The sequence below is a fragment of the Periplaneta americana genome, chromosome 17 (assembly GCF_040183065.1).
Source record: "Periplaneta americana isolate PAMFEO1 chromosome 17, P.americana_PAMFEO1_priV1, whole genome shotgun sequence".
Classification (NCBI taxonomy): Eukaryota; Metazoa; Arthropoda; class Insecta; order Blattodea; family Blattidae; genus Periplaneta; species Periplaneta americana.
In genome coordinates this window covers 15,443,328-15,458,761 of record NC_091133.1, presented here as the reverse complement: position 1 = coordinate 15,458,761, position 15,434 = coordinate 15,443,328, and the positions used below count along the sequence as shown (strand labels likewise).

The following is a 15,434-nucleotide window of genomic DNA, read 5'->3' as shown; positions in this document are numbered from 1 at the left end:
ACTTTCAAGGAGAGTTATACCCTACACAAATAGTCCACTGACACTTTATCTTTTCTTTTTGACTGATTTCACTTCCTTACAGATACTGGAGCAAACAGAGCAAAGCATGTGTAACATTAACTTATCTCCTACCAAACTGTCTTCTTTCTCATCTAAATATCTCCAGAAGGAGGGGCAAGGGAACCTTCATGGTTAGTCCACAAATTTGTTAATCCATACCTGGATAACAGAAAGTTGACTGCACACACACAATGCTTGACATATCAGAACAATACCATGGAACTGGTTTCTTATTCCAAATTTTAGTTCACTTATTTGGTCGTGAAATTATTTCATTTGGTTTTATTTTGTTTGCTTCTAAATTTGACTCATACAACATAATTTAATTTTAGCTATACAATAGCAAACAGACACAATTTTACCTCCTGCTTAGGAAATAGAAGCTGAATAGATTAACATTACACATGCATAAATTGTGAAATACAGAAAATCATTAAGGAGTAACTTGATTGTGGAGTGAATATTATCCTTACTTCATTTTGCCCTATTTGCGTAATAAACTACCTTAAGTTGATGTCCGTAGTTTTTCTACATTATGTGTCTACATATATATATATATATAGTACTCCCTCAATGTTTCTCTCTACATCTTTTCAGAAATAATTAGAATTCAAGTATGAGAGTAGATTTATGTAAAATTTACCTCCAAGGTAATGACCAAAAGAGTCAATAATACAAAATGAAGAGCTTGAGGGAAAAACGAATGTCACATTTCTATTAAGGATTAGATAGTGATCTAATTGAGTCTATAACTGAAAGATGTGGTGCTGTTTCTATAGAAAATAAAGGAAAGGATTACTGTATTCGTGGTGATAATTCTCCTTTTTACCATTTTTCATAAGAACAACATTAAATTTCGCAGTGATCCATTGAATTAGATAATGACATCAACCTTAAGAAAACTGTGACATTCATCGTTTTTCCCGCAAACTCTTCAAATACAATATTATTTTCCAGTTTTGTATTGAAAAATCTCATACAACCTTCAAACTTAGGTGTTTTGTAAATTATTTGCTTTACAAGTGAAAGAACAAAATTAAATAACAGAATAAATTTATTATACTATTTTTGCCTAAAAATGTAGCATTCCTATAATACTAAACAATAAAGAACTCGCTGGTTAAATCAATGCATTAACAACCATCTCTAAATATAAATTGTTTTTAAATGTAGGAAAACTTGCAACAAGGAGTTACAATCCTTTTTCAACATATCATTGATATGCCAACTGGTAGAAAAGCGAAAAAGAAATGAAGACTTCTTAATACTGATTTTGATTTTCAGCTGTTATTCAAGAGACTGCAATCGAAGCAAGTGTGTGTAAACAAATGCAGAATTTTTAAGGAAAAGAATGATATAAACTAATGTACTTACGAGTACAATATCAATACGAGATTAGTCATGTACATAACCAGGCATAACATTTAATAAATTCTAACAACATTTTTGATTACTAATACAGGAGAATCCCAATTATCCGTCACCCTATTAACCGATCAGTGGATTATCCAACTGTCTACCTCTCGCTTTTTTTCATACAAAAATATAAGGAGTATGTACTATACATTATATCAGCACGTTATTTTTTCTAGAGAGGGTTATTACAAGACTTTATCCTTACACAGTATAGTCTACTGTTCTAGTTGTCGTATTGTATAACTTCTATATAAAATATCTTCCACGAGTATCAAAGAAATTGTGTTGTGCTAAGTATAAAAAAGTGCACATAACTGGGTGGTTTCGGGAAACGAGAAACTGTGGCTCATCTCAGAATACAAGATTGGAGTTCACAACTGTGTGCAATTTAATAAAAATCAAGGATGAAGTATATAAATTATGTAAATCTACAATATGAGACCTCCACTATTCCTATCTTTCCACAGATGGCCATTACAAGAAATTTCCTTATCCCCTAAAATCTCATTGTTAACAATCAGACTTATATCAGTGAACTTTTGATCCACTACTTAGCGTGTTCAATACAAGACCATAGAGGAAATTACCAAAGTGTAAGCATTATTCACTAAATTTACGAAAATCTTTTGTGGTACAGATTAACCGTTCAGCTCATCTCCTTCATTACCACGGATAATAGAGGTTTTACTGTACTATTCCTGAGTTTTTTTCTATTTGTCCTGTAAAAAGTTGTCAAGTAAAATAAAGACTACTGAAAATATGTGCCTACTGAAATGCCAAATCTATATGTCCACTAAACGTAATAGAAAAATAATTTTAGAGACTAGCACAATATGAAGAAAATTTTTCCAAAATATGAGATAAATATTTCACTGTTAAAATATATTTGTTCCTAAACCATTTGGAACAGGTTTACACAATTATTTACAAAATAAATCTTTAGATATTAAGTGATAGTTTTATCTATATTTAATATGCTACCAAAAAAAAAAAAATACAAAAAATGTGCATAATTACAGAGTTTTTCAGCATCATCAAATCCTTACCCCAATACAAGGACTGGGTAGCTTAATTTTTTACACTGAAGAGAGTGAGAAAAAAAGTCTTTACACTGGCTCTACTCAACACTTGTTACAACACAAATAACTTTTCTATATTTTCTGGCAAAAGATTACATCTCCTGTCAGTTAATATTTGTTTTGTACAATAGAAAGACCATGTAGTTGGAAAAAGAGGAGAAATTAAATAGGTAGCAAAACTGATGGTTGAAACCTGTTTAAAACATTAATTTACATGTATTAAAGTAGATGGCAACACTGAAAACACTCTCACTGGATTTTAAAGAATGAGCAGAGGTGTAAATGCAATCACTCATTTTATTTTGGCTTCTCGAATTCACTGAAGCTAGAAGTTAAACGACTCTAAAAGAGAATTTGGAGATTTTTCTTGCCCTTGGGGATCCCGGAATGTTGGTGGAATGTCTGGCTAACATCTCTACTATCTCATAATATCTAGAAAGCCATTTAAGTAAGTACTACTTACTTAGATGGCTTTTATAGAACCCGAAGGTTCATTTTCACCCTCACACAAGGGCGTCATCAGTCCCTATCCTGAGCATGATTAATCCAATCCCTAGCATCATATCTCATCTCCCTCAAATCCATTTTAATATTATTCTCCCATATACGTCTCAGCCTCCCCAAAGGTTAACAAAAAATCAGTTCCATTAAGTGACTTATGTTGGAGTTTCGTAACAAGCTCTTTTTACAGCGATGGGTCGTTAGCCCTTCGCCCAACCACTAAGCTGGACGACCACCCCTTATTGGCTGTCTGCAATTGCTTATTCAATATAGTCGCAGCTACTCTTCATATCTGGAGGCTGTTTCCTCTATCAGCAACCTGATAGGGGAACGAACATGCAAAATACGACAAAAATATATATATATATATATATATATATGACGAATTTTGTTAAATGTGAACATTTTGTGAGAATATTAAAAAAATATGACAATTACTTTGGCGTTAATTACGTTATACACATCATGGAACATGAAAAATAACTGGTTTTCAACCTGCTACGAGGAATAGTTTAGAATATGAAAATTCATATTTTGCCTGTCTCTAATCATTATTACATTCATCCATGCAATTAAGTTTTAGCAAAATCAAATATTTATTACAAGTCCTTAAATTTTATAATGTGGAGAAAAAACAATGGATTAGACATATGAATTCCGATTTTAGGTCACAAAAGTCACAAAAACATTCACAATAGAAATTCTACCTACCTATATGTATATTTAAAACAACTGTAGTGGAGGATTTAGTATATTATATTTCCAAATTCGGTACACAGAAAAAAAATTAGTGAAGGTTGTGGTTAGAAGTGGTAGCTTTGGTGGCGGTGGCAGTGATGGCGGCAGCAGCATCAGCAGCAGTAGCAGTAGTAATAGTAGTAGTAGCAGCATACTGGGTGTTCATTTCAAAGTGTGTCATGACGTCACTGTTGTTGGGTCACCGATTTGAAGCGAGTTTCAGCTTATATGTTAGAGAAGTTGCCTATTATTTAAGGCGTTCTTCAATCTGAACTTGAGAACGTGTACGGTATAACTTGAACGTCGTAGCAACAGATGGCGGTCTGTACAGTCTGTGTGCTACCATAACCTCTTTCGAACTGTGTTTTGCGCCGGCAAGTCGTACGCAGGGTATTTGTTATCATCGGTTGCGTACGGTAACATTCCACAACACAAATCAAATGCTTCATGTCCATGTTGACCGTCGAAGTTAATGTCAACAAATACGTAAGTAATCGTCTTAACCCTCTCCCCATATCCCGACAGTACGTATTTCCAAACTGTTCACATTCCTGCCACTACCGGCGTTACCGTACGTATCGGTACGTACTCTTCAGAATGAACGCCGTACTTGCTAGGCAACTTCTCTGCCTCTTAGGTTATACATCTCTGCGGAAGTGTAGGAAGATTGAATTCTCTAGGCTCATAGGCTAGCCACATGACGGCATACAGCGAGCCATGACACATTTTGAACTGAACACCCAGAAGTAATAACAGTAGTAGTAATCATTATCCTTCACTATTCTAGACAAACTGGTCAATATCGGCATACAAAATGAAATCATCAAATGTTTTAAATGTCTTTTTAAATTTTTTTTTTACACTGAGTTGGTAATTGAAAATTTGTAGAGAGATTCTTTTCCCATCCATTCTTAGTATAGCCTATATTATGCTGTATCCAGATTTGTTTGTAATTTCTTACCTATCTAAAATAGACGTAATTTATAATTCTTAGTAATAATAATAATGATGATAATAATAATAATAATAATAATAATAATAATAATAATAATAATAATAATAATAATAATAATAACTAGTGGCTTGTGCAGCAAATGCTGCAAAACTAAGTTCATTATAAGTTCAAATAAAAATTTTTCAGATTTATTTTCAATGAAAAATACCAGACATTTTGAAAGTTGTTTCTATAATAATGAAACATACTCCCTCTCAATGGTTTTTATGCCAAATACTTTTTTCTTGAACCAAATGTATCCTATGTATCTTGAGTTTCAACGCGAAAACGCAAGTAACAATGTCAGAGTGATCAATGAGTTTTTCATGTGGGAGTAAAGCAATGCTATTTCAGGTCATTGTGGATTGTAAAAGTCAAGTTTGCTATGCTTTCTAACAATAGACATAGCATTTTGGTATAGCTGCTGCATGTAGAGCTTGAAATGTAGAGGGTAAAATCATTTTATCCTGCTAAGAGATCTTGCTGAAATGATCGCGAGACTACAAAATGTTGTAGGCCTCTTGTTTTATCAGTAAGTAATACCTTCTTTCCTTGGGAACTGTAATTTTTGCGCTCTCTCGAGCCAATACTGAAGAGAATGATGGATATAAGTATCTACACCACACCGCCATTAAGTATATGAAAAAGACCCAACCCCACTTGATTAATAACTATAAAAATATTTGACTTTTAATAACAATATTATTATCTTACGTAAGTTTTGTAGTTTTATATATATAATAGCTGCCACTCAGTAAATTACAGAAATGAAGATCTAATTTAACACATTCTCTATATCTACTTATATATTCCCAGAATGTTTTACTTTTATATCATCAGTATAGTATTAATATGTATAATTAATGAAAAATAGTCACATCATGGCATTAACTGTAATGCAATTTCATTTCTAATGGTAATAATGTCATCAAACCATCTCAAGTTTTGTAGATTTCAATATCCAATACACAGCTATACTCAGAAAATTACACACCACAGAATCAGACATGTAAATTACTTTTATCAAGTCTTAAAGTTTTTAATAACCAATTGAATTTGAACTCTAAATATGTCAGCAATCCTGCAGGTCATGGCCTTCGTGTAATAGCTATTGTTTATTGTAGTGCGTGTTTTGTTTTATTCTGAAATCACGGCCGTGCCGAAATGCAAATAGTTCTCAAAACTGAAGAAAGATGGATTTTGGAAAATAGGAAAATAATGTAGGAAAATTAATATTTCACTGAAAACTACTATTTTTCTGAAAAACTTTGGGTTCCAAGCTTCAAAATGATGGGTCATTTATTAAAATCCGTTCAGCCGTTTTCCCGCAATTTCCATTACCAGTTCAAATTATATATATAGATACTACTACTACCACTACCACTACTACTTCTGCTTACAGTAATAAGCCTTCTATCGTTATATTTATTTACTACAATATTGTCAAAGACTCACTATTAAAGGAATTGAGAATTTGTATGATTTCTTAAATAATCCGTCAAGTAACACAGAAGTTTATCACCCATTTCACCAAACAGAACATAAGAACTTGAATCATGGCAACACATCCCATCTTACCATAATGTTACTTATTTGCACTAGTGTCTTCAATTTTTAACTGAACTAGTGCTTAGTTAACATGCTTGCCACAAGGGCTCAAACCAGACTGAAAACTGCACGAATCCTTACCATGACTTCATTTTGAAGAGTTTGTAAGTCTATAGCACACAAAATAATCTTACCCCTAAATGAGATGGTTTCAGTAAAAATTTACCAGCTGTTTCACACACAAATCAAAATTAGATTCTGCTTTTCATCAATCTTTACTTATCCTATCTTTGGGGTAAAGAATACTGCACTTACAGTTCAGAAATGAAATTCAGTAACGGAAATAAAAAAAAGTCATAAATGACAGCAAAAGTCTAAGACATCGAGAATCAACCACTTAATCATCTTAGCACCATCTACAGTAGAACCCCGATTATCCGTCACTCTATTAACCGATTGGCGGATTATCCGACTGTCTTTCTCTCGCTCTTTTTTTTTTTTTTTTTTTTTTTTTTTTGCTACAGAAACATATGAAGTACTACTGTACGTTATTTTAATACGTATTTTTTTTTCTACGGAGTGTTATTACAAGCGTTTACACTTACACAGTTTGGTCTATTGTTCGAATTGCAGCACTGTACAACTTCTATATAAAATAATTCCGTAATTGTCAAAAGAAAATGTGTTGTGCTAAGTATTGGATAAAGTGTAATAATTGAGTGGTTTGGAAAAGAGAAACTGTGGCTCATCTCGCATCAGAATACGAAACTGATACTACAACTGTGCGTGATTTAATAGAAATCAAGGATAAAATATATAGAGTATGTAAATCTACTACAAGAGATCTCTACTATTCCTACCTTTCCGCTGACATCCATTACAAGAAGTTTCTTTGCCCCTTAAAAACACTTTATTGACAACCGAACTTAAATTAGTGAACTTCTGATTCTCTGCCTAGCTTGTTAAACACAAAACCACGGAGGAAATTACGAATCACTTAATTTACGAAAATATTTTAAGGTACGGATTATCCGATTTTTTCAATTAACCGTTCAGTTCATCCCCTTCATTACCACGGATAACAGAGGTTCTACTGTATTTCTAAAAATATTGAAATTATATCAAGAAAAAGTGAACATGAACTATGTTTCCTCATAATTAAATATGCACTTTTTTCAACAGTCGGTCAGTTTGCTAACAGCAGTATTGAAAAAGTCTGTATCCAAAATCTACTAACCAACACTACATCCTCTAATGCAGTGTTTCTCAAACTATGGTCCGCGGACCACCTGTGGTCCTCGAAGTCTGCCCTTGTGGTCCTTAAAAAAAACGTTAGAAAAAATAAAATTCAAACGAATTGCATATCACGCTATAGCTGAAAATCTCAGAGTTTAGAAATGACACATGGCAATCACCTTTCACTTTTTCCTCGCAGTACTGACATTTTATGAATTTTATTACCCAACTCTACTCTCAGTAACAAAAGAGAGATTTAAAGCACTATGACCGTAGTGTTTCTCGCCATATTTTCCCTGCACATCTAAGTGCCATGCCTGTAACCCAGCCAGGGACCATCCGAATTCATAACAGAGGATCAAAGTACCAAACCTTTTCATGTATACTGTTTTCGCTGTAAGAAAAATCCTAATGTAAACATAAGCACGTTGCTGTCATACCCGTGATTGGCTCCCAGTCGAAACACGCACACGACGCAGGAAAATATAGTTCGTATTTGGAAACCACGATCTTGTATTACTTGATAATATAAAATTGAAATTCTAGTTGTTAAATACGAGGAAACATTTAACTTCACTCATGTGTAAAACGCTATGTAAAAGAAAAGCTACTTTTATATTTTGTTATGTACTATGAACGCGGATGAATACCAACGGTAATACCGAGGTAGTCTGTTCTTGTAACAAGTTGGCGTCACTCGAGCTCGTAGTTGTTCACGAAAGCATGTGGTACTGAGATATGGCTTTTGTATCCTCAACTGTCCATTGTGAAGACATAAGACTTAAAAATAATTTAATTGCAGTAATTATAAAGAAATGTTTCCTAAACAAATGAATGCATAGTAGTGAGGTTAAGCCTGTGTAACGAGTAACGGGAATTGTTTAACATGAAACAGTATGTACAACAGTAGGCGGGAACATGTACTGAGAATCTATGGCGCCAAACAGCGGCCAATGAAACCTCACTTCAGTCACGTGCTATTGTTTACATTAGGATTTTTCTTACAGTGAAAAGATTATAGTTATAACTTTCTTAATAGTTTTGCCGATACCCAGTCTGCACATTGAAATGGTCACGGACTGTACGTCACACACCAATAATACAACTCATGTCACAATATAACATTTATTTTCCGAGTAAATATAACGAATTTTCATGGGTTCGTGATCCATTTCTTTGCGATATTAAAATAACAAACTTTCATTTAGTGAAAGAGAACAGTTAACTTAATTGAAGACTTGAGTGACACCGGGCTTAAAATGAAATTCCAAGCAGAAGATATTGTTAATTTCTAGACCTCATTATAAGTGAAAAGAGAATATAGTGAACTGTACAATGGTGCTTTAGAGATTATACGAGGGAGATCCAGGAAATAACGACCGTTCGCGCATACCCGCCACACAGCTGACTCCCCTTCCTTGTTTGAAGGTCAACTGGCTTCCTTAACATGTGTTCTCATAATGTTGTGAGTACTGGTTGCAACAAGTCGCCATTGTGCATTTTGTGTTACTTCAAAATGAACGACGTGATTGATAATCCCGCCGACTCTGAGGTGAGGAGTGTGATTCGATTTTTGAATGCCCGACATTTGAAACTTGCAGAAATTTACCGGCAATTGAAAGAAGTGTATGGTGATACTGTAATGAATGAAAGAAATGTGAGAAAATGGTGCGAAATGTTCAACAATGGGCGAACAAATGTCCACGATGAAACTCGACCCGGACGCCCATCTCTCATCACAGAAGACCTGAAGACTAAAGTGAATGACAGAATCTTGCAAGACAGGCGCATATCACTCGACGAATTGCATATTGCCTTTCCTGACATTTCTCGTTCTTTGCTTGGTGAAATTGTGTCGCAACATCTTGGCTACCACAAAATCTGTGCACGATGGGTTCCACGGCAACTGAGTGACCAACACAAAACTCAGAGAATGGCCTCAGCATTGACATTCTTGATGCGATATCACACAGATGGAGACGCCTTTCTTGATCAAATTGTGACTGGTGATGAGACCTGGGTGTCTCACAACACCCCAGAGACCAAGCGCCAATCACGTCAGTGGCATCATCCCTCATCACCCAAGAAACCGAGAAAAGTCAAACAGACTCTCTCAACACAAAAAGTCATGGCTATTGTCTTTTGGGATCGCAAAGGTGTTCTTTTACTGGATTTCATGCCAAAAGGCACTATGATCAATGCAAATCGTTATTGTGAGACTTTACAAAAACTACGGCGAGCCATCCAAAACAAGAGGTGAGGAATGCTTTCGAGAGGAGTTGTGCTGCTTCACGACAACGCCAGCCCGCACACTGCTGCTTCAACTCGAGAATTGCTGGATCAATTCGGTTGGGAAATCTTTGATCATCCGCCCTATAGTCCAGACCTTGCTCCTAGCGATTTTCACCTTTTCACTAAGCTGAAAGACTTTCTGGATGGTACGCGTTTTGGAAGTGATGAAGAGTTGAAGAAGACAGTGAACACCTGGCTTAATGAACTGGTGGCAGAGGAGTATAACACGGGAATTGTAAAGCTAGTGAACAGATACGACAAATGTTTAAATGTAGGCGGTGATTATGTAGAGAAGTAAAGGAAGCTTCAGTTATGTAACAGACTTTGTTTTTTCAAATAAATATATATATTTTTTTAATTATTACAACAAAACGGTCGTTATTTCCTGGATCCCCCTCGTAATTCAGTTTGCTTCTACGTATCTGTGTGAGAAAGGGTTTTCATCACTAACTCCAATAAAAACAAAGTACCGAAGTCGACTCGATGTATGTGACAATCTCCGACTTAAGCTTACCAGCATACATTCAAATACAGAACTGTGCAAGAATCAGCAGGCTCATACATCTCATTAATCTAAGTTAAAGATTATCCAAACTCTAATAGCCTTCAATTATTAAAAAAACGAAAATGAATTTTCTTCTATTAACATTAACTTAATTAGTTAACACTAATATAAAATCAATTGAAGTAAATCAATTTTAATTAATTAATTAATTAATTATGTTTCAGAATATAAGTATACTGGTATTAAAATATGCTACAAAAATGATAAATTTGCTTTTGAAGGGAACAAGAGCAAGGTGGTCAGCGGAACTGTTCTGACTTCAAAAAAAGTGGTCCCCACTGTAAAAAAGTTTGAGAAACGCTGCTCTATGAAATTTGTTTAAACAAAAGCCGCCCTAAATAAGGGTTCGATAGATCGGCCTACTAATCAATTCATAAAGAATAATAAGTAAAGAAAACAATTTTGTGACATTTGGAAAGAAAAAGAAAAACATTAAGATAAGAAAACGTAGGAAATCATTTACAATAAAAATTTTGTTGGGTACAAATGATTACTAATTATAGCTAAGGATGATTTTAACACGTGAGATCCTATGGCATCAATCATTGCATCAGAAATTTTATATTGTTTAAGTTGATTTAAAGTTTCACGTGGGATCGTGCCATGGGCACCGAACATGTGCCCAAAAACTGTCCAATGTGTGATGTGGTATTGTGCTCCAAGATGCTGATAACAAGGCTCATATATGACTTGTTTTTCAAGACACACCTCTTGTGGCTGTTGTTCATGTATCTCAAAACGGATTGTGGGATCAAGAATGACACCCTTATCCTTCTGCTGATCAATTATGATGATATCAGCCCGTCTAGTAGAGCCATCAGAAGAGACACAACCAACCTCCTCATAAACCTCATAGGAAGCATTCTGACGGATTGAAGCTGCGATGAGAGAACGAACCGTATTGTCTGTTGATTCAGAGCAATTCTCCATGATGGCAGAAACCCAAGACGTGAGGAACTTAACAGTGCATAATATTATTGTGAAGCACTGAATAAGTGAAAGCCAACATCTGATGCAAATATGCAGGGCTCCTAACAAAAAGCATGACACTATTCCACAGACTGTGCGATCCATTCATAAGTGACTGCATTGTAATAATTGGAAGATTCTGCCGCAACCTTAAGTCAAACTTGGCACTTTCAACTAATCATGTGCGAGATCCACACATAATAAAATGTCACATTAATTGACACATATATGCACATTACTTCCTCAAATCACGAAAGAAAATTAATACATTAAAAATGTCAATAGTTCAGTATTACCGTACTTGAAGTTCACAGTTTTATAATTAAAAAAAAAAAAAAAAAAAAAAAAAACAACGAAAATTTTAAGGTATGAATTTTACAGGTGCAAATATCCTCTAACATAAAGTTGAAATATACAGTATAAATCAATATATCGTGATCTTTTAACTTATGTATAACGTCAAATTCTATACAATTTTCCAGTTACTGAAATATAATAGATACTTTTAATACATAATAGAAATAAAATTGAATCGTACTTTTCAGAAAGGAACTAAGTCAAAATATGCTACTTTTCTGAAGAGCAAAAGAAACTTATTTTATGAATAAATACCAGTTTACCAGCGCCGTATATAAATATCCTTCTATCTTTCTTATATTAGGACAGAAAGAAAGGTGGAGAGGTTTGACAAAGTGTTTTTCTCCGCCAATTAGTGCGCATTGAAAGTATTAATCATTTCATCAGTTAAAATAAAAATCACAAATTTTGACTTAGTTCCTTTCTAAGAAGTGCAATTCAATTAAACATGTATCATGATGTTCTATTAGGAATAACCATAATCACAATAGTCATATCTAATATAACTTAAGTGATCTGTTTAGTGTCAAATTTTAGAATTAAAATAAATATAATTAATGAATTATAATTACACTCATCGACAAAAAAAGTGGATCACCTAATATTTTAAAGAATTATAATAATTTTATAGCTTCTACTTTATTTTTCTACATTCTGACACAGGCATATTGTAAAATGAAGTAAACATGTATCCTGTGCACTTCATTCCCATCATGAAAATGCTTTTTGTTTGCAATTTATTTTGAAGTTCTAAAGTTCTGTTATTTATGCAAAATTTCAAGTAATGCATTTCATGAAGTTATTGAGGCAATGACTTGCATTAACACTTGAGTATGCCACTGAAATTGTCACTGTGCGCGTATTTTGCTCTAATATTGTGAGTTATCATTCCTAGTGTCTTCTGATTAAGGTTCTGGCTGCTATGTATATCTGTTATCAGGCAGTACACCTCATTTGACAATATGTATCAGAGGAAGAACAATTGTTTGTATGCATCTGAAATCTGTTATTTGTAGCTAGTCGGTGATGTATGCAATGGAGGGGGAAAGGAACTCCTGGCCTAGTTACCTCATAAGCGGTGCCTTCTTGATATCATATGTGAGGTCCAAACCTGTCTTCGGACAGTTGACTAAACAACCACCTCTAGTGGCGATGATGTTTTCCGTCATGCCATGCTGACCACCAGATCTTGCAATGTTATGGATGAGATTCCACTTCTCCTATAATGCTACCTGCATTTCGTTCAGGACATTGAAGTTGCAATGTCAGACACTTTGGATGAGCATATCTCACAGGTTTTCAACAGAATTTAAATCTGGGCTGCGTGCTGGCCAGTCCAGGGTTGGTATCCTGATGTCGCGAAGGTAGTCAGAAGCATAGGGTTGGGCAGTGTCGTGCATAAGGATGAAATTTTCACTGAGGAAGGGGATTACATGGTCTGCATGTATCAGTGTGCATTCAGAGTGTCATCATCGACGAAAACAAGCTCTGTTTGGGCTCCAAAACTGATATCTCCCCATATCACGACACAGCCATCTCCAAACAGCATTTGTCTGAAGAAGTGGCAAGCTGAATATCGCTCCCCATACTTTCTCCATACTCTCTCTCTGTCATCAGGTGAGGGGAAGCAAAACAGTGACTCATCCGTGAACAGCACTGTTGACACTAGTCCACAGTCCAATTCTGGTGTTGATGCCCAAACTGCAATCTTGCTGCCTGGTGCTGGGGGTGAGCTATGGAGAAACTGCAGGTCTTCTTGAGGTCGAACTGGCTTCCCAGAGTCTTGGTCTAACATTCCTCTCACTTGCAGTGACCTTCCTCACTGTTTCGAGACGATTTCTGGCTTTGACTGTTGTCGTGTGGAAATATAAGATATGAAGAACCTGAAACTTGTTATCTCTGGTGAATGTAGACCTATCATGGCATGATTCCAATGTCTGTAGTAGGTATAGAGCTGTGCGTTTTCCCTTTCAAGCCTGCCTGCCCCGTGTCATTCAGAATACGTCTGACATTCCGCTCTTGACCAAGTAGACAACAGGCCGAGCACAAGCTTGCCTGGCAGTACCCGCTCCTTCTCATACCAAGCATAGTATGACCCAAGCGAGCTCATTGGGTTGTTACAAAGCCTGTGTGTCGTTTAACTGTACGCTATGTATTCTCAACAAGTGCAAGACAAGTTAAGATGCAGAGAGGAAACTATGTTTTGGTTAATGGAAATAGGAATGGATCTGAAGTCTGGAAAAAATTCTCTTGTGTAAATGAAAAAGAAACACTAAAACCAAAGGGTGCTGCGAAAAGCAATATGTATGGAAAGGTTTTAAAAGTTGAAAACAGGTACCTCAGGCATGTTGCATCATATATTATGTAAAGTGGAAAGAAATGTTCAAGATAGCTAAAATATTTTGAAAACTGATAAAGATTTTTTAGTGGAAAGGTGTGTGGAAATGTGCGCGAAAGACTTGAGACCATTTTCTATTGTGGAAGGGGAAGGATTCTTAAAGTTAGGACAGGCCCTATTGGATATATTTTTTCTCCTTAAAAAACAGCATGTATTTAGACCTATTTCAAAAATTGAAGTTTTACGACAAATAAACTTAGAAATTAACAATAAAATAAGAAGTTAATAGTTATCTTAGACACAACTTCTATATTTATTGAATCCAGTACTGACTGTGAAAGCCAACTACACGTAAAACAAAACAGAAGAGGCACGATAAGAGCCTGCCATCATAGCAGCAAGCTCACGTGGAACCCGACACACAACACAACACATAAATTGCGTCTACTGTTGGGTTAAATACGCTCTTGCCTGTTCACCAGTCCAAGCAGGTCAGGCAGGCTGAATGTTGCTGTATGCATAGCTCTAAGTAGGTACCCAGCTCACAGAATCGCCATAAAGCATGTTGGATGCTTCCAAAAGACACACCGATAGCATTAGTCAAAAAACAAATGATTCATACACCCTCAACTAATGCAACAGCTCTTGCAATGTCTTCTTGAATAAGAGACATCTTAACTTAACAAATTTAAAATGGACACTGAAGAAAAATATTTAACTTATGACAGAAAATATGCTACACACTGATAATTCATCAATAGCAGCCACTGCACAATTGTAAAACTTGAAAGATTTCATTATTGGTCTGTGTTGTAAAACCATAATGCACATAGTCTGATGCTTAAGGGTAGCAAGGCATTTTATGACATCTTAACATCGTATTCAACTCCAAAAATGTTGAATACCTCTTTCTCTAGCCATAAAACTTATTAAATTTAATAATATTCTGTCTAAATTGGTGGTTTATTGACAATGATTCAGTTTTTATGATGTGACCCACTTTTTTGCTAGTCAGTGTATTTTCCTTGATTCTTTATTTCTTTTAAAGCACTTATTTATCGCTAATGATCCATAAAGTTATTTCAATAAATGACTTATAAATTTCACTTTGTTAATATTAAACTATAAAGATATTTTACCTTAATTGAATAGTTTCGAAGTGATGTTCATCATCTTCTGAATTCTAATGAGGTCCCCACATTATCTTCCGGTTTCTTAGTGGGGTATGTTTATGATTGATCATCATCATCATCATCATCATCTTCCTAACAAGTATTAGGCCAAGTGGCCTGTTACGGTCTCAAACTAGAATTTTCAGTCCATCTCTTCTTTGGACAGCCT

General features: G+C 35.1%; 1 protein-coding gene across 3 annotated transcripts in view; it reads right to left on the bottom strand.

Moving 5' to 3' along the window:
- The window catches only part of LOC138692868 (KH domain-containing protein akap-1-like), an 89,428-nt gene that overhangs the window by 18,603 nt on the left and 55,391 nt on the right, over positions 1 to 15,434 (bottom strand). The window lies entirely within an intron of this gene.